We start from the raw sequence: 20,103 nt of genomic DNA, 5'->3' as shown, positions 1-20,103 counted from the left end.
GTCGGTGGTCACCAGGGACCCGGTGAGAAGGCATGGGGATCGATAGTAGGGAAGCAGGACGAGGCTTCTCCTCTCAAGAAAGGCTTTCTGAGGCTATGATCCTCTAGGGACTCAAGGGATTCGGGCCGGGGCTCGGCACAGAGCGGGAGCCGGCAGAGCAGGGCGCGGTCGCCGCAGCCCCTCAGCGCCGCACGCTCTCCGAAGCCCGCCAGGGGGCAGCGCGGCGTCAGGGGCAGGGTGCGGGCACCGGCAGCATCGCCTTCACCTGTTCTGCCCGCCAGGGACCAGACTTCTAAGGCTTCCCAACCGGCGGCTCCCAGCGCACTCTCAGGAATCTGTGTGCTCCCTAGGGCTCCACCGCGACTCGTGGAGCCGGCCCCAGCCCGTGTCCCGAGGACCCAGGTCCCAGGTGGGCTCGTCTGCCGGCCCCGCCGCTGTCCCCCGCGCCGCGCCCGGAGGCGCCGCGCTCAGCGCCGGAGCATCTTTGTCTGCGCTCTGCGTGCGTGCCCGCGCGGTCTTGAATCCCTTGAATCCCTAGGGTCTCTCGGGAAAGCGTTGCCGTCCCGGGGTGGCCGGGCGCGGGAGGAGTAGGGGGGCGGCCGGTGTGGCGGCGGCGAGGAGGGCGGTGTGGGTGCGGGTGCTCCCGGGCCGCGCCGCGTGCACCCGGCAGAGGCGGCCCTGCGTGCCGTGCGCGGCGTCCGGGGCGCGCCCGCCGCTATCCAGCTTCCCGGGCTCATTAGCAGTCTCGGTGTGCGGCTCGGCGCGGGCTCACAAAGAGCTGCGGCGGCGCCCCGCTCTCGGCCTCGCCGACCCAGTCGGGGGTGGCGGCGCATCGCGGCAGCAGGTAAGCGGGGCCCGGGGCGCCCGAGTGGCCGCGGCGGTAGCCTGGGATGCCCGGTTCGGCGTAGTGGGGGGGCCGGGGCGCAGTGGGAGGCTCGGATGCTGTAGTCCCAGCACTCCCTTTCGGACCCTGTAAGGGCTCTGGACTGGCAGAGGGGCATCATCGACAGGGCGGGCCGCTGCTGGGACCTCGGGGTGCTGCGGACCAGCGCCCCTCTCTCTCCGGACCCGCCGGACCCTCCCCGTCACTGACCAGCGGCCGGGCGCGGCAGGGACCAGCTGGAGGCTCGGTCATCAGGGGCTGGCTGTGCCGCGGCGAGGGGCTACCTAGCACAGCCAGAGGAACTGGTCACTCGCTTGGGTCCCCATATATTGGCCCGGCCGCTAGTCTGTTCCGGTTAGGGGGAGCTGCTTAGTACTGATACTAAGTCCCAATGTTGGGCGGCAACTCCGTTCCCAGGCAACCGATCATTGATCGGTACCCCACCCCCCTTTTCCCTTTATAATGAGGCCCGGGGGGAGAAACTCAGTTAAAAATTCCACGCCCGGTATTCTCTGGGGGTGCGGTGGGGACATGCCCCTCAGCCTGGCTACTTCCTGTTGGCAGGCAGAGCTTGGCAAGAGGACTTGGGCATAGAGGATGAAGGCAAACATTGATCCCAGGTTCTCTGAGCCTTGCTTTTACACTGGGCAGTATGGGCAGCAGGCCTTTATATGCCAAAGCCGTGGGTGAACTTCCCGAGTCCGGCAGGGATAGAAGTAGGTATCAATGGAGCTGTGCAAGGGCCTGCCCTGGCTATAAGGTGCCTTAGACGGAGCCTGCTAGTCTTAGACTTTACTTTTGGAAGACTTTTAATTCTTTGCTATCTATTTGTATGGGACTTGACAGAGGCCAGACTCAAATCCGAATTTAAATGTATCCAGTTCAGCCTCGCCTTGTGCAGGGTGAAGTTCTTAAACCTGGCATATTGTTCTCAGTCTTTCTTCCCTGGGCTGGTTCGTCCCTGGTCTCTCAAGCCCTATGACCCCCCTTATGGGTATTGCTTACCCTTTGAGAAACAAAGGTTTCAGAAACAAAGACCTGCCAGCTTTAAGGGTCCGAAGGAACAACTTTTTCTGAAGTACAGATCTGCAGGTGCCAAGAGCCAATGGGCAATCTTCCTTTGGGTCAGGGTCGCTCCAGTGAGGTGAGGCAGAGGTTTTCCTGGTCAGCAACAGCCTGGAGACAGGGGACTCAGTCCAGAGTGACTGAACCACGTTGTCCTGCACTCTGATTGCCGAGTGGTCATAGCGGGGTGCAGAGGGTCTCCTGAGCTTCAGAACAGAGGGAGGGGGTGATGCAGACTTGGACTCTGCAGGGACTCTGAGCAATGTGGAAGGCAGCAGTAGAAAACTGGAGCTGGCTGTGAGCTGGAGGTTCCAACAGTCCTCCCATCAATACCACCAACCCTAGTCTGCTTACCCTTGGGGAAGTCTCAGAGCCGGGTGTAGCAGTGGGCCACCCCCAGGCTCTTCTCGTCTCTGTGGTGTTAGGGAGCAGGCAGTTTCACCCCACTGCTGCGTTTCCATGTCTCGGGTGCTGGACTCCATTGACGCAGTTGGTCTGTGAGTAGGTGTGAGCCAGAGTCGTTTCTTGCTGGAAGGAGCTGCCATCGAGGACCATCAGCTTTTGGTTGTCTTCCTCTTGCCCTTGGGAGGCAACCCCAGGCCTAAGTGGTAGCTTGTTAACTAGTTTGCATCACTATCCCTACGATAGTTCTGAAGTACACCCCTGTGGGTTTTTTTTTTTAAAAAAATATATTGAATAAAATATTAGTTTCACAGTAATAATTGGTGGGGATGGTTTGTGAAATGGAGGTGCATAAATATCCAATTTGCCAACTGAGCTAAGAAATGCTAGATAAAAATAAAAGATAATTGTAAAAGACACCAATCACACCCCTGGAGGCTGAGAGGGAGCGCTAAAACACCTTGACTTTTCCTAGACAAAACTGAGGAACTCAGAGGAAAAACACATTTGATAGTGAAGTTGGCATCAACCAGGGCTTTGTTAGAGGTTGGGCAGTGGTCCCCGAGGCCTGTTGGAGGGGCAGAATGCGGTAGTACCTAGACACAGAGGAATCCTCTAGCCCTCAACGTATCCCCCACAATCTTCTCTCTGCTCTGAATATGTGACTCAACAGGTGAGGGTCTCCAAAGACACCACAGTGTTCTTTCCGACCCTAGGAACATACAGGTGTGGAGGTTACACACAGCCCTCGCGGGCCTGGAGACCCTTCCAGAGCAAATGGCACACACCTGCATACCCTGCCCTGCAGTCTGTGCCCCGGGTATGGTGACAGCCTGGGCCGTGTGCCCTCTTTTCCTGCTCCCACTTCCTTGTTGTGCTGGTGGCCATGAGGATGAGAGACATGTAAGTCACTGGTGGGGAGTGGTGTGGCTACTGCTGGGCAGGTAGGCATTCCTGACATAGGTTACGCTTGAGGTGATGGCCCACGGGGCAGGGGCCAGAAGGGTGCTTACTCATGCCCGTGGAGGATGATTGGGTGACAGCCCTGAGGGGGATCTCTCCTCCAACGCCTCCTCTCCGATGCCTCCCCCACCAGCTGGGCCAGGGCCAGCAGGAGTCTCCAAGCAGCCTGCTGGCACAGGCTGAGTCAGCATCATGGGCACTGGCTTCTCGCCTCTTCTGCAGCTGGCCCTCACTCTGTCCCTGTCCAGACCTTCAAGGGAGCCCAAGGAGGGCAGCACCCTCAAGGTCATACTGTCAGGCTCTGTGAAACTTCACCCATTGCTGGTACTGAAGTTGGGCAACCCCATCTGTGCAGCTTGGCTTGCCCCCCTTTTATTTTTAACTGTGTGTGTGTGTGTGTGTGTGTGTGTGTGTGTGTGTGTGTGCGCGCGCACACGCGCACACGCGCGTGCACTAACAGGTCAGAGGACAACGACCTATGGGAGTTGATTCTCTCCTTCTGCCACATGGGCTCTGGGGATTGAACTCAGCTCATCGGGTTTGGTAGCCTGTGCCTCTACTCACTGAGATGGCTTACTGGCCCTGGTTATCTTTCTGTGCTGGCCCTGGGGTTTCCTAGGGTTGGACTTTGAGACTGGCCCTTGGTCAGATGGGGCAATGCTAGTCTGTCTCACTTTCCTAAGTAGTTAGTGACTCCCCATTGCCTACTCCATACCTGCATTCTTGACCCGATTTCCATAGTTCTCTCTCCCTAAGTGTGACCCCTCAAGGCTGCCCAGGCTCCCGGCAGACAGCCCTTACCTAATTTGCCTTTGTTTTTACCGTCCGTCCTGTCACAGTCTACTACCTGGGTCCAAGTCACAGTGTCCACCCTTGATGGTTTCAGCTAATGATTTCCCCTCTTATCCCTTGACGTCAAGTTGTTGGGCTTGCTCACGCCTCTAGGCATTCACATCAGCTTTCTGGCTCCCGCAGATGCCTGCCTGGCTTGCTCCATTATTTATTCCATTGTCTGTTCATATACCAGCTCCCTGACCACCCTCCATACATTGGCATCACTTCTCCATTGTTAATGCAGCTTTGTGTTTCTTCTTAGCACCTAATACCCAGCTCTCTTCTCTCTCTCACACAACACACACACACACACAACACACACACACACACACACACACACACTGCTCATTGTTTATTGTCTGTCTCTTACACTTAAATGTAAAGACTGTTCACTTCCGTACCCCTAGCATCTAGAATTGTACCTTGCACACAGTAGATCCTCAGTGCTCTCCTGGCATGAATGACAACTGACTGAACCCCAGAGGCATCATTATCTTGCCTCTCCCTATAACTAGGGCTGGAACCAAGACATCTTCATGCTTGGATCCTGAAACCTAGGGCAGAAGCTTGAGGTCAGTGATGGGCAGGACAGAACCATGGTACTGCAATGTGCAAGCCGTGTGTGTGTGTGTGTGTGTGTGTGTGTGTGTGTGTGTGTGTGTGTGTGCCAGAAGGGGCTGTGGGGGTGAGGCTGATTCAGCCCACAGAATGGGCCTTCTGGTTTCCCACTGAAGGGCCTTTTTGAATTTTTATTGGTTTAGATTGTATTCAGTCAGGCAGGCCCAGCTACCAGAGGTTCCTTTCTCCTCCATCTGGATGTTTCTTTCCTTTTTCTTTTTTCTCTAATACTTTATTCTATTCCCTGTCATCCTTCATTACATTTTAATAACTCGTGTGTGTGTGTGTGTGTGTGTGTGTGTGTGTGTGTTTGTGTGCGTGTGTGTGTGTGCAGGAGCACATACCTATGAACATGTATTGAAACTAGAGGACTCCTTGGGAAGGTCTTTCTTTCTACCTGGGTATATAAATCAGGTTGCTTAGTGGCAAATGCCCTGACATTTTGAGCTATCTTTTGGACATCCCCTGCCCCACTGGATGTTTCCAAACCCGTCTCGTACCTTACGTCAGACCCAGTGTCTCAAGGGCGCTCAGTTTTTGCCTGTCTGTTGTGGACAGTTCTTGCTGATGGAAGCCTTCTCCACTGCCCATGTTCCGGCCTGGTAGCACGAGCTGCCCCGGTTTCCTGCAAGAGAGGATGAGATCTAGCATGACAAGAACTTGACTCCAGCCTGGCTGTGCCTCTGTCCCTGGGGCCGTGAGCAACTCGTTTGCCTTGGAACCTTTCTCACCATGTCTGAAGTTGTTCTGAGGCATGAATGCAAGCCAGTATTGAATTGATGCAAGGTTCTGTTATGATAGCCAGGGCTTCACGGGTGCCGGTGTGGCTTCAGGCCGACTGGGGCCTTTTCTGTTTCGCTTGGGAGGTGAGGTTTGTGAGTTTCAGTGGTAGCCCACTAACAGAACCTAGCATAGAGGCTTCCTAAACTCTGCAGTGCCATTCCAAAGTCAGGTACATCTGTTGTTTTGTGATTGAAAGATCAAACAAGAAAGATAAAAGTATGTGGTTGATATAAAAAGATCCCCACACTGACTGACTCCAGAAGTGTTTTCTAGAAGCGGAAGCACTCCAGCATCTGAAGGTAGTTTGATGGAGAAACCAGCAGAAGCGAGTCCACGTGAGACTGCTCTGTGTGCTGAGCTCCGGTTCGCTGCGTTTGCTTTTTTTATATGCTTTTCCTTCTCACTGGAAGTGGCTGGTGCTGTCTTACTCTGCAGGTGAGAGGCTGAGGACCAGGAAGCCCGGTTTGGCCTGAGGGCTTGGTTGGGGGCAGTGTAGGCACATCTCTCTCCAGGTGTTTTTTTGGGGGATCATTTCCTGGGGTATGTATTTATAAACTGGGTGAGCCTGACTAGGACTCGGGATCCTTCCCCCTCAATGCACACAGGGTTAGTTTGCAGTATGTGTTTGGACAATCTGTTGCTTGATGGCTGGGGAGTCAAGTGCCACAGGGATTAGGAGGAGGGCTGGGGGCCATTCAGAACAGCTGCCATTGCTGGGGCCCTGGGTGTTTTCCACTTTCCACTTGAAGTGATCATGGCTTCTTAGCATTTCTGGTTTCTAGAATTGGTGGGAGAGAGATGTGCTTGGTCTGCAAGCATTCAGCCACTTCTGCACAAACCCAAATTAGTAAATGGCAGCTTGGAGAGTGATGCCGGCCTTTAGAATTCCCAGTCGATGTGAGTACATATATATGTGTGTGTGTTTATGTGTGCATATGCTTTATTTTTGTTTCATTTGTTTGGTTTTATATTCCTGAAATTGATTCCCAGCAAGGGAGCACTAAATATGAATGACTCTGAACTGTTGTATGCATTGTTAATTTAAAAATATATATATATAGTTTATGGTTTTCCCCAGTTGGTTTGATTAGCAATTTTCTTGAGGGATCCATTGTTTCCCAAACAGGAGAACCATCAATTGAGTGAATGCATGCATTTAGGGATGATGGATTTCTCAGGTCTCTCTGACAGCAAGTGTGTGCATTGTTCACATAAAACACAGTTTATGTTTTTAGGTCTTTTGGTGTAGTAAGTGAGCCATGTGCTGGAACATCTGTCCATATTATCCAGAGCTGCTGACAGCTGTCATGGGTAGGGTGGAGCAGAGTGAGACATGTGTGAGGAGTCGGAAACTCAGGAACGTGGGCTTAGCCTCCAGCAGCTGCAGGCTGTCTTCGCTCCAGTGTGACCAGGCTTGTCCTGAGAGGGGCAGACACATACACCTGCACCACTGCCCTCACTGGCCAGAGAGTGACGATGAGGAAGAGGTAGAGTCTGGGTGTATGCCACATTCCTCAGTCAGTGTGGTCATAGGTCAGGTGTGCATGTACAGGTGTGTGCACATGTGTGCAATCTGGATGTACGCACACATTCCTCAGTCAGTGTGGTCATAGGTCGGGTGTGCATGTACAGGTGTGTGAACATGTGTGCAACCTGGATGTATCACACATTCCTCAGTCAGTGTGGTCATAGGTCAGGTGTGCATGTACAGGTGTGTGCACATGTGTGCAATCTGGATGTACGCACACATTCCTCAGTCAGTATGGTCATAGGTCGGGTGTGCATGTACAGGTGTGTGCACATGTGTGCAATCTGGATGTATCACACATTCCTCAGTCAGTGTGGTCATAGGTCAGGTGTGCATGTACAGGTGTGTGAACATGTGTGCAACCTGGATGGACGTTCACATTCCTCAGTCAGTATGGTCATAAGTTGGATGTGCATGTACAGGTGTGTGCACATGTGTGCAATCTGGATGTATCACACATTCCTCAGTGTGGTCATAGGTCAGATGTGCATGAACAGGAGTGTGCACCTGTGTGTTATCTCTAACCTACCTGCCATGTCTCTGATAACTGGTGCCCCCTTGCGCCCCGTAGCTGGTTCTGGTTCTGACTGGTGGCTGGTTCTGGTTCTGACTGGTGGCTGTGATAGCTGCCGTTTGATTGACAGATGGGTGGGCTTATTCTGGCTGTCGGTCCTAAATAGATCTTGAGCCCCAGCGGCAGGAGTGAGTCTGTCTTGGCATCTGTTTCTCCAGGGAATGGCACTGAGTATGGTCAGTTTTCTTAACCCACATCCCTGCTAGATGCCTCACTTTGTGGTAAAGATTCCCCTGGGAACATTTTTGTTCTTTGAGTGCCAGGGCACTGCAGCTTGTGTGTGTGTGTCAGGGGGAAGGGGGCTGCCATTGGTTCTGGGGCCCTGTCTTTGTGATGTTTTGCGTTGGAAACTGCCAGTCTTGATTTGCTCTTGGGAATTAGCAGATTTTAGCTTTGAAATTGATTCCATTTCTATCAAGTATGGATTTTCTCCTTGATCGCCGGCAGACCTTTGCTTAATCGGGGGCCATGGTGGGGGCTGCTATATTTGAATTGCTGTTCTTCAGGGCAGTGTCCCCCCAGCTTGCCTTGAGCCCATGTGGAGAGCTGTTTTGAGAGGGCCTGGGTTGGCAATGTTTCCTGCCTCATGTTTTGTGGAATCATGCCTTTAGTCCCTGTATATGTCATTTGCTTTACCCATCATATATGATATTTATTTAGTAAAGGAAGTGAGAGATAGGGAGGTTTCTGGGCATTTAAAAGGTAGCCCCTGACCTAGCCATTATCATTCACTGACTGGATATACAGGGACTTGTCAATGCTCAAATGAGGAGTCAGTTGAGGAGTCAAATGCTTTACTTTAGTTGCCCCTATGTCCCTTTGCTGAGGGCTCCATCCATCTACCATCCATCCATCCATCCATCCATCCATCCATCCATCCATCCATCCACACATTTATCCATCCATCCATCTACCCACACATCATCTATCCATCCATCCATCCATCCACCATCCATCCATCATCCATCCATCCATCTATCCATCCATCCATCCATCCATCCATCCATCCATCCATCCATCCATCCATCCATCCATCCATCTACCATCCATCCATCCATCCATCCATCCATCCATCCATCATCCATCCATCCATCCATCATCCATCCATCCATCCATCCATCCATCCATCCATCCATCCACCATCCATCATCCATCCATCCATCCATCACACATCCATCCATCCATCTGTCCATCCACCCACCCACCCACCCATCCATCATCCATCCATCCATCCATCTACACATCCATCCATCCATCCGTCCATCCACCCACCCACTCACCCACCCATCCATCATCCAATGGACATTTGCTGAGTACTTGCTGAGTCTGTCTTTCCTGTTCCCTATTTAGAGCCAGGTGAAGTTGGCACGGGATGGGTTGGGCTGGGGTGAGGTTGCTGGAGAGTGTTTCATGGTACCAAAGCTCAGCCCTAGTTTTTGGTCCAAGCTCTTCACTGGGAAGCACAAGCTAGGAGGTGTGGGAATGCCAGCTCTGGTGGGACTGTTCCCAGACCCCATTCTAGAGAAGGGGCCAAACTTGCCGTTTCAGAGCAGAAGGGCCATCCTTTGTGGGGAATCCAGGGCCCAGATGGGTGCACAATGTTTGTGCGTCCCGGCTGATAGGTCTGGAGCTGCCTTGAGAGGTCCTGAGGGGTTGGGGACAGAGCAGATGGAGTGATCATAGTGTAGTTTACTGAGCAAGCTATAGTGGGCTTGGAACCATGCTCCTAGGCCTGAGAGTAGGATCATGGGTAAATGACCATGAGAGGCTTACAATGGTCACATCCACAGGTGACACACAGAGAGACCCAGGGAAGAATAGGCGTCATGTAGGGGCATGGGGCCATGTTGAGGTTACCAAAAGGGATTCTTTGAGGATATAGGAGAGGGTTGGGCAGGAGCCCCTCGCTCCCCAGGGGGCTCTGTGGGAGGCCGTGGCTGCCGAGTCCCAGCCTCACGAGCACGGATGTTTAATTTCACCCTTTAGAGATTTATAGGCTTGCTAGATTAAATTGCCCCTGCTCCTCTACCGACACGACAAGGCCTATGACAAACCATACATCACATTATTAATTTGCTCACACGGAGTTAACCTGTTCAGCTTTGCTTGACTTACTCTAGGCAGGGCCCAGGCCCTGGGAAATACGTTTCCAGTTGTCTGCTAAGAAGAAGTGGCTCTCGGGACAGACTTGCAGCGGGACGTGTCAGCTGAGCCCCTCTTTGTCTGCACACAGCCAGCCTTGGCCTCGCTGGGACGCAGGTCACTATTTCCTGGGCTCCCAGGAGCTTTCCTGCTGCTGCTGCTTCTGGGCTGGCCGTGGCACAGGCTTAGGGCAGGGCAGGGCTGTGGTTATCGTCAGATATCCTGAGGCTCTCTGTTGGGTGGGAGCTGAATTCTCAGACTTAACCACATGACAGACAGTGAGAAGATGTTTGAGTGCCCCTTTTTTAGCCCAGAGACCCGAGGGCTACGGCTTTCGCTCCCCGATTCTCTTGGGGCTGATGGGTCAGAAACAGCTCTCCCTCCAGCATGCCAGGTATCAGCAGAGGTGCCCATCTTTGGAAATGCAGGCAGCCTGTTTTATTCTGTGGCTCAGGGTGGAAGTATAGGGCCCTGTTCTCTCTCATGAGGCTCATGGTACCCCTGCCACCCTTCATGACCTCTTTTACTCCCAGGTACCATAGCTGGCAGTCGCCTGCTGGTGGTTGGAAATCGCAGCTTGCAAGGGAAGCTGCCCTTGACTGTGGTGGTCGGGGGGTGGGGGGGACCCTGTGCGTAGACGCTTCTGCCATCTCAATGCCTTTTATCAGACAGCCAGGCTTTACACTGCAGTTCACATTGACTGAGTCTCCAGCCCACCTTCTTTCGCAGCATGGTGTAGTTAACGGCTCACAGGCTGCAGCGGAACTGTTTTACTGACATTACCACCTTGCTGTGCCCACATGGGGGTAACTGCAGCAGGAACCAACACTTGGTTCTGGATATGTGCCTCTGCCGTGCTGACTCGGTCAGCCATGCCCGTGGAACTGGGGAAGACCCACAGAAGTCACACATCTGGGAAATGCAAGCAGAACTTAGTCTCCCAGTGGCCTTCCCTTACCTGGATGAGATTAGCTTTGATTTCCAGGTTTAGGTGGAGGCTGACTTTTGTCCTGTTCACCCTGTTCTCCACAATGACCAGTGTGCTGCCATTTCTATTCCTTACTGGAAGCCATCCAAACTGATGGAGATCTGGAGTCCATTACAAGTATTTATTTTTTAGAGTTAGTGCTAAGTGATTGCTTGGGCTTTACATCCCAGGCCTTGGCACCTTGATTCTGTTTTCTTTTTCACACACGTCTTTAGTGGAATATATTTTAATAAATACTTACAATCCAACAATGTACTGTAATAATCTACAAGAAAAAAGGCAGACAACCACATAGGGAAAGTGATAGAGGATGTTATGTGTGCATGCTTGTGCACATGCATGTGTATGCGCGCACACACACACACACCACACACACACACACACACACACAGTAGAATTTACAGACAAAAAGGTTCTAGACTATGTCCAGCTATCAGGAGATGCAAAGGAAATAATAGCTGTAATGTACCCCACATCCACTAGGCTAGCTCTGATCAAACGCAGGCAATGATAGGCTGTCAAGAACTGGAATTCTAGATACTGATTAGGTATAAATCCTCACAGCTGCCTGAGGGAGGCACCTCATAGTATAGCTAAAGTTAAATTCCCATGTTCAGCCTCCCAAGCAATCTCAGTCCCAGCAAATGTGAAGTGTGTATGAGGGCCCCAAACATTTTTGCACCCTAATCCCTATGGATATTGCCTTCAGTTGCCTACAAACTGATTAAGGATTGTAGATGAGAACATCCTGGATTCTCTGAGTAGGCCCTGAATACCACTCTAAGCATCCTTATAGGAGAGTCCAAAGGAGGCTGGCCACAGAAAGGAAAGGGCAACATGCCCATGGAGTCAGAGATCCCTCTGATGCAACTCAATGAATGCCAGCAGCTGCAAGAAACTGGATGATGCAAGGGACAGAGTGTCTCCAGGAGACTGCTGTAGAGGTCACGGCCCTGCGGACACCTGAATGTCCACCTATTGCAGCAACAAGAGCTGTGAGAATGTCACATGTGCTTTAAGCTACTCAGTTTTGTGATGACTCGTAATAACAGTCACAAGAAACTAATACAGCTGCCAGGAGACACACGCTGGTGTCCACGGCTGCACGGTGATGATCGTCAGCCTGCAAACAAGCCAGATAACCATCGGCAGAAGAACGGTTGAGGACGCCAAGCGTTAGTCTCGCACAGAATACAGGACAGCGCGCAGGGAGTGGAGAATCTACAAGTGGGTGCCACGGGACAGAGGAGCCTTTCCCCATGATGCTGAGAAAGTCCTAGATCCTAGCGTCTGTGCTGCATGTGCCGTTTTACATGACATTGAGCAGACAACTTCAGCCATGTCAGGTGCATCCTTGCAGATGGCAATTAGAGGTCACATAGGATGGAAACGGACCTCCTTCAGGGGCTGCCAATGTTCCATTTATGATATAGAACTCTGTCCACATATAGTATTTCAATAAGAAGTTTATATTAGAGCAGTATACAGCTTTGAATTTTCCTGGAGAACTTCAGTTGACTGACTGCTGGATTATTTTACTGCTAAAATGATGATGTTTAATGTGAGATCATTAAAAATTTTCCATTACAGTGAATGCTCACTCATATTTAGACACAAACTGTATTTTGAGAATGAGATCAAGGCAGACCCAAGCAGCATGCTGAGACCCTTCCAGATTTAGTTGGTATGGATATTAACTTAGATAACTTAGCTTCGCTTGCTGCACACAGCAGAAGTTTTGGTTTGATGGGCATCCTCCAAAGGCCAGCTTTGTTTTATTTTATTTTTTAAAAGAGAACCAGGCCCAATTAACCCAAATGTCAAAGCATCAGAGTGGTTCCATTGAGCGGAAACCGAAGGCTTGAAGAAGAGTAATCGGGTAGGCAATGCATGGACAACTCCTTAGGGTCAATCCCACATTCTTGCAGTCCGTGAATCATAGACAGTGGTTCCCTTTAGACAAGGGGCCATCACTCCTGATCCCCAGAGGCGCTGAACCTCTTGGTTTCTATCTCTCCCTGGCATGACCATCCTTCTGCCGTGTCCTCCATGTTGGCTTTTTGTTGCTATGACAAAATTCCTGAGATAATCCACGAAGTAAGAGGAAAGAAAATTGAGTTTGGGTCATTGTTTCAAAGGTCTCACTTTGTGTCCCTGGGCCCTGTTGCTCTCAGCGTGGGGCAGCATGTGGCGTAGGAGCAGTGGAAGAGGCAAATGGCCCATGTCATGGTGGCTAGGAAGCCAGGAGAGGAAGGGCAGTAGTGATGTTGAGATGGGTGTGAAGTTCCAATATCTCCTTTAAGAGCATGTCTGCAGGCCCGCCTCCCACTAGACCCCACCTTTTAAAGGCTGTACTACCTCCTAATACTGCCCAGCCTTCATCTCATCAAAGACATTCAGGGGACCACCCCCGCCCACCCAGCCAAACAATATCACACTCCTCATTGCTCTGGACTTTGCTTCAGCCTTCCTAGTGCTGTCGTTAGTTCCCATGTACTGGCTGTGAGCCCACAAAGACACGGCCATGACTGTAGAGAGTACTCTGGCCAGCCCGGGCCAACCTGGCTTCACCGGCGCGAGCTGGCTGGAAAGAGTACCACTATGGCCACAGGTCATTGACCCCTGTGTGGAGCCCCCTGTGGGCTGTCGGAGGCTTTGGTGTTCTGCGTGTCCATACACTTTGAGCGGCTCACCATGGACATGCGCTTGCTTCTTCCTTAACAGCCTGTGAGGAAGAAGGCACAGCTCAGTGGGCGGGATGGGAGTCACGTGTGAGTGTGTGTGTGAGTGCGTGTGCGTGTGTGTGTGAGTGCGTGTGCGTGTGCGTGCGCGTGCGCGTACCTGGTCAAGGTACCCGCACAGCATTCTGCTCCAGGCTAGAAGAGGAACTCCAGGCAGAGAAGCAGTGGGAACACACATGTCCGGTGCTGGGTCAGTCCTGCTCTAGGTAAGGACGGACAAGAAGATGGAAGTCAGGGTCGAGGGTAGCAGAAGCAGAGTCTGTGTTTTTGCCAGGACTTGGCCTTGTGCCATAGATCCTCTTAGCCCTCCTCCCTGGCCTTTCCCAGCCTGGCCTGGGTTCTCCAGGCTCCTCAGAATCAGTGGATAGCATGGCTCTGAGTCAGGATGGTAACAGGTACCTTTCCTGAGCTTTGTAAGTTCACTTCTTGGTGGTGGCAGCACTGAATGAATCTTTAGGAAATGTGCCGCCACCCTCCTAGGTGCTCTGGAGGTTCTCATGTGTCAGTCCTGGTTGCAGACTCTGGGTCCCTACGTTGTTGATGATCCCCACACTTGTTTCAACTGGGCTTCCATGTGTCCTCTTGTTGCTGTTTCCTGTCGCCTTGACCCTGTACTGCTGTGGTGTGTCTTGGTGACATTGTGACTGTGGTGTGTCTTGGTGACATTGTGACTGTGGTTATTGTGCTGTGGTGTGTCTGGTGACATTGTGACTGTGGTTATCATGCTGTGATGTTTCTGGTGACACTGACTGGAGACACTGTACACTCACTTTCAGTACTTCTCCAGATGTGAGGATGGACTACCTTGGACACTCATTCGGTGTGCTTTGACCCCAGTACCCGGCAGATTACATTTGCATCTTGTTTCCCTATGTGCGATGTCTCATCTGATCTATTTTTTTTTTTGTCACTGTGCAAGGACTTCTTGAATGTCAGTCTCTTCAGAACTGAAAAGCGGCTTGGTGGAGAGGCAGGCTCTTGCCTCCTTACCTTCACAAAAGCTATGGATGCCTCTTCATATTGTCAATTGGCATGTCTTTCTATCGCATTTACGCTATCCGTTCTCGTGACCGTGGCTGGGGATGCTCACTGGCTCTCAGCAACCCACACTTTGCCTTGAGTTCAGTAGCTGGTCAATAAAAAGGTCGAATGATGTTTTCTCAATTTACATTCTTGCTTTGCCACACGGAAACCCGAGGACCAGGCACAGCTCTGCCTCAGCATCCTCTTCTGCAGTTGTTTCCAAAAGAGGTGAATGAAATGAGGTAGTGCCACGAGACAGGATTCACTCTGTGTCCCTGGCTTCACTCTGGGCACTCATACACAGCCCTGGTATCAGAAAGTACAATAATTTAGTCAGTATGGCCTGAGGCTCAGAAAGAGCTTCCATATGGTCCCCCTGGAGAGGCAGAGTATTGGGTTGCTATTCCCCAGGTCTGGGACCTGGGGCTGGCTGTCTTGGAGTCTGAACACCTGGAGCCCTCAGGAGCCAGCCTGCACAGAGGGCCCCACAGCTCTCTCCCTGAGGACGTGTACTCACAAGAGTGCATCCTGTGTTGTGGATGGTCTTCTACTTCTAGGGGGCCTGATGTTGCCTTGACCCTGCTGGATTTCATAAGCAAGACACACACACACACACACACACACACACACACACACGCATGCACACAGGTACACTCACACATACACACGCACACGCACACACATGCACGCACACACACTTTCTCTCACAACCCCCCATATGCACACACATACTCTCATATACACTCTCACACACACTCCTTTATCTCTCACACACACGTGCACATACATGTACACTCACACATACATCTCTCACACACACTCCCTTTCACATACACACACTCACTCACACACACACTCTCTCACACACATACATACTCTCACACACATTCTCCTCTCTCTCACACACACACGTATACACACATACATACCCACTCTCTCTCACACACATCCCCCACCACACATACATACTCTCATACACATTCTCCTCTCTTTCTCTCACACACACATGTACACACTCACACATACACACTCTCACACCACACACACCCACACACCCTTTCACACATATACATTCCCTCTCTCACACACACACATACACACACAGAGTGCTGGAACTGAAGTGCAGAAAGCAAATTCTCTGAGTTCATTTGTGCTCTCTGCCTCAGGTCTCCTGCATCTCTCTGTGTGGAGAACCTTTACAATATGATTTATAACAGTAGCAAAATTACAGTTATGAAGTAGCAACGAAAATAATTGTATGGTCGGGGGTCACACAACATGAGGAACTGTATTAAAGGATCACAGCAGTAGGAAGGTTGAGAACCATTGGTGTAGGTCATCATAAGGAAAGTCTAAGCAGCTATCACAGCCACAAGGAGGCAGATGGCTGGGTGTGATGTGGTGTTCTGGATAGGGTCTTGGAACAGAAAAGGGGCATTTGGGGAAACCGAGGGAAGGAGAAGCAAGTGTGAACTTATTTAGTTATAACGGACCAGTCTTGCTTCATCCACTGTGATAAGCATTTTGCCGTTTTCCTGTTCGCAAGTCTCAGCCTTCCAAAGCCATAGAACCGGGGCTAGGGAACTGGCTGATGGGGCAGCACACTTTCTGACAAGCAGGGACAAACATGAGCAAGCATGGGGATCCAGCACCCCTGCAGCCAACTGTCACCTTAGCCCCTGAGGGGTGGGGGCGGGGTCTAGCCAAATCAGGGAGGATCTCTCTGTGAGGTAGAAAGTGAGTGGAAACACACTTGACGTAAGCCTTGGACCCCCACAGGCATTCACACACATCTGCCTACACACCTGCAAGCACATGCACACTACACGCACATACATCTGCACACACAAAACAAAACAACGATACGAACCCCCATAAAACCTCAGGTTGAGTCAGGTGGAGTCCCAGGGCTGTGTACCCCTCAGTAGTAGACCCCTAGTTTCTACATCATTCAGCTCCAGGGCCTGAGATGGGGCATCCCCATGGGACCTCTTGTACCGTTTCCGAGAAAACGGGGACTGTGTTTGGTCTAGTGTTTGAGGCAGCCAGAATTCCATTTCTGTGGCAGATCACCTGAAGCGGAACTTAGGAGAGAGGACTGAGAAGGGAGAGGACTCATAGTTTCAGATCTCGGTGTCTTGGTCCTGTTGCTGTGGGCTGGTGGCAAGGCAGAGCGTCACTGAGAAGGGCCGTGTCAAACAGAGCTCTCACTTCCCGGTGGCCTTGAAACAGGGTGAGTTCACTTTTGAGCAGAGCCTGTCTCTCTGAAACCCTCTGAGCAGTCGCTCCATCAGTGGATGAGTCCACTAATGAGGTCAGAGCCCTCACCATCTGGTCATCTCTACCTTGGCTGGAGCACTTGGGGACCAAGCATTCAGCACGTTGGCTTTGGGGCTGGGTGTGTAAGGTCTAAGACATAACCGTATTTAGAATATATATATATATATATTTATATATGCCCCAAGTATCCAGGTGCTTGAAAACAATTTTCTCTGATGCAGTCTCTCCCCTTACTTAGAAATCATTGCCAGGGGAAATAAACCCAGCCACAAGAACGTATTACCCATTGGCTGGTATCTGGTGCCTGGGGAATTGAACCACCCTGCACAGCCCACTCAGGGGATGGCCACTTTTCATTTTTCTGATGACTGTGGACAGCTGTGCCTCTGACCTCTGCTTCTCTCTTATGATTAATCCCTGGAGCCACAGGGGTCTTTTTAAAACATATCGATCCCAGTAGACAAAAGGCTGATGTGTGCTTCATGGTCCAGCATGGAGGCAGAAGGAGCAGGCTGTCTGCACGGGTCGGGCTGGCATTGATATCCTCAGCCACACTGCTCCATCTGCTCAGTCCCTACGGGAGGGGGCTGCCTGAGAACTGAGCCCAGCAGCTGAAACCCTGGGCTGCAGATGTTAGCTCTAGTTTCCTTAACTTCCGTAACTGTCACCTCCGATGTGTTTAGCAGAGGCATAGGATGAAGTGGAAGGGAGAAGACCCCAGGGCTCAGGCCTGCTGTGCAGCCTAAAAGCATGGGTCTGGCTCAGTGGAGGCTCAGCTGTGCCTGCCAGGGACCCAAGCTGTCTCCGCAGCCTGGCTAGGTGGCACTGCACGTCCATCATTAGCTCCTCCCACGGACACCCTTTGCAAGATCACGTGAGTGCTGAGTGACAGGGGACTTGGTATATGGTGCTGTGTTGTGTGAGACGGGAAGCTTGTGGTGGGCTAGAAATAGGAAGTATGACCCTTGGAAGACAGAAGACGCACTCTGCTTAGGGGACTGTGATAGTCAGGATACATGTCCCACAAAGGCCCCCGTGTTAACGGCTGGATCCCAGTGTTCTGCTGTTGGGAGGGACTGTGGGCCTTTTTAGAAGAGGAAACTGAGTGGGAGTCCCCTAGGGCACTGGAGGTGGGGTGTTCCTCCACAGGGGATGGGGGGACTCTGGCTTCTTTTTACTAAATTTTTAGAATTTATTTTACATACCAACCACTGTTTCCCCTCCCTCCTCTCCTCCTGTTCCCTCCTCCCACCTCTCTTCTGTCCCCTCCCCTGCATCCACTCCTCCTCCAGGTCCATTCAGAAAGAGGCGGGCCTCCCATGGGTGCCCATCAAGTTGAGGCAGGACCAAGCTCGTCCCCCACTGCATCAAGGCTGAGCAAGGCAACCCAGCATGGGGAAGAGATTCCAAAAAGCCGGCTCATACGTCAGGGACGGGTCCTGGTCCCACTGCTAGGGGCCTTACAAACAGGCTCATCTCAGCCCCAGCAGCCTCTGGCTTCTTTTTTTTTTTTTTTTTTTTGCCTCTTGGGCACGAGGGGCGTGGTTGTCACGCTCACGTGAGGTCCGAAGCAGATGGGTGCATCTGCTGCCGGAGTGCAGTCTGCAAAACTGTGGCTGGATCACTGGTTTTTCTCTCCATAAGTCGGTTCTCTCAGGGATTTCCTCACAGTGGTGGAAAGATGACTAGCACAGGGGCCTGACTGAGTCAGAGTTCCCTCACTTGTCCCGGAAGCCTGTCGGAGAAAGCAGTTCCTACAGGTCCTGCCACTTCTCCGGAGTTTTGGCAAAATTAGATGGAGCCATATGAAACTGTTATTTTTATATGTCAAAGTGATCAAATATAGGTAATTTCCTATGCTTCGGGCTCATTTTAGCATTCAAGCAGCTTTGGTAGGAGAACATTTTTATTTTAAAAAAATGTTATTTTTAGTTATTACATATATACAAGTCAGTGCATTAGGGGAAAAAATAGGGCTCTGAGACATGGAACTCTTTCCTCCCAGGGCTGATTTTAGCGCTTCCTTCCATTGAGCTCAGGCACACAGCTGCCAGCGCCCTTCCCCTCGACCTCTGTCAGGGGCCCTGACCTCTGTGCTCACAGACCCTTCTTCCTGCACCCTGGCCTCTGAGCTGTGCTGGCACCCCAGGGCTGGATGCTGAGGGTGTTGAGAAGGTTTTCCTCTTATGATTGATGCTTTTGTTCTCTCTCTCTCTCTCTCTCTCTCTCTCTCTCTCTCTCTCTCTCTCTCTCTCTCCATTTCCTTCCCCTTCCTTTTCTTCTCTCTCCCTCTCTTCATCGTCTTTCTCTTTTTTCAGATACCCATGAGTCTCTCTTGTGATGAATTTCTTGAAACAGAATTGCTGAGCAACGTCTTCATGTTGTAGGTGACCCCAGGAACGCTTTACTGCCCACGAGCAGGATGAGAGGTTGGGGGTGCTTTCTTCCTGGCTGAACCTCCTGGTGTTGCTTCTCTTCCCTTCCTCCTTCATTTCCTCCTTCCCTCTTTTTGTTCCTTTTGGTGTGTGCATGTGTACTTGTGTTTATGTGCATGTGGAGGTCAAAGGTCAACCTTAGGTTTTCTTCCTTGGGTACCATCCTCCTTGCTTTTCTTCCTTCCCTCCCCTCCCCTCCTTTTCTTCCTTCCTTTTTCTTTCTTTTCTTTTTTGAGACAGGGCTTCTTGGTATAGCCCTGGTTGTCCTGGGACTCGCTCTCAGGCTGGCCTGAACTCAGAGATCCACCTGCCTCTGCCTGGAGAGTCCTGGGATTAAAGGCGTGCTCCTCCACCACAACCCAGTTTACCTTGTTTTTCTATTGGCCTTGAACTTGCAGAGAAGGCTAGGCTGGCTGGCCAGAGAGCCCCAGAGATCCTACTGCCTCTGCCTCCCCCCAAATGTTCTTTGCTTATCCCCTCCCTCCATCTCTCTCATGGAGGACAGCTCGGAGCAGGGACCTGTAACACCTCATGTCAGCTGCGTTCTCACAGTTGCCCCGTGGAACACTGCTCTAACTTGGCCGGTGGTGTTTGGAGGGGAAAGCAAGGACTTGTGGTTAGCCCTGTGGGAAGTTTCCCAGACTTCTGTGGTGCTCCAGGGAGACACCCTCACCCCTGGAAGGGCTCCTGACTAGAACCCTGAGCCCTTGTGCTTTTAAAGATGTAATTAATTTTCCTTGTCACTTGGCATAGATGGAGCCGCAGGGGGCATCTGGGTCAGATGACCACCGATAGGAGCCTTTGGAGCCCGGCTGGCGTCCAGACAGCCAGAGCCGCTGGCAGC

The 20,103-nt window shown here is 51.6% G+C and overlaps 1 protein-coding gene across 4 annotated transcripts in view; it reads left to right on the top strand.

Annotated features, from left to right (window-relative positions):
• The first annotated feature begins 222 nt into the window (after positions 1–222).
• Positions 223–20,103, top strand: part of Apba2 (amyloid beta precursor protein binding family A member 2) — a 232,879-nt gene continuing 212,998 nt past the window's right edge. For 2 of the 4 annotated variants that reach the window (XM_028872838.2, XM_028872834.2), the window contains exon 1: positions 713–844. The gene's annotated coding sequence lies outside the window, so the exon portion shown is untranslated. Of the gene's footprint in view, positions 410–711; positions 845–20,103 lie in introns of those variants that run through there. The other 2 variants (XM_028872835.2, XM_028872837.2) reach the window with 2 other exon arrangements.

The sequence above is a fragment of the Peromyscus leucopus genome, chromosome 1 (assembly GCF_004664715.2).
Source record: "Peromyscus leucopus breed LL Stock chromosome 1, UCI_PerLeu_2.1, whole genome shotgun sequence".
NCBI classification, from domain to species: Eukaryota; Metazoa; Chordata; class Mammalia; order Rodentia; family Cricetidae; genus Peromyscus; species Peromyscus leucopus.
This window is presented reverse-complemented; position numbering and strand designations above follow the sequence as displayed.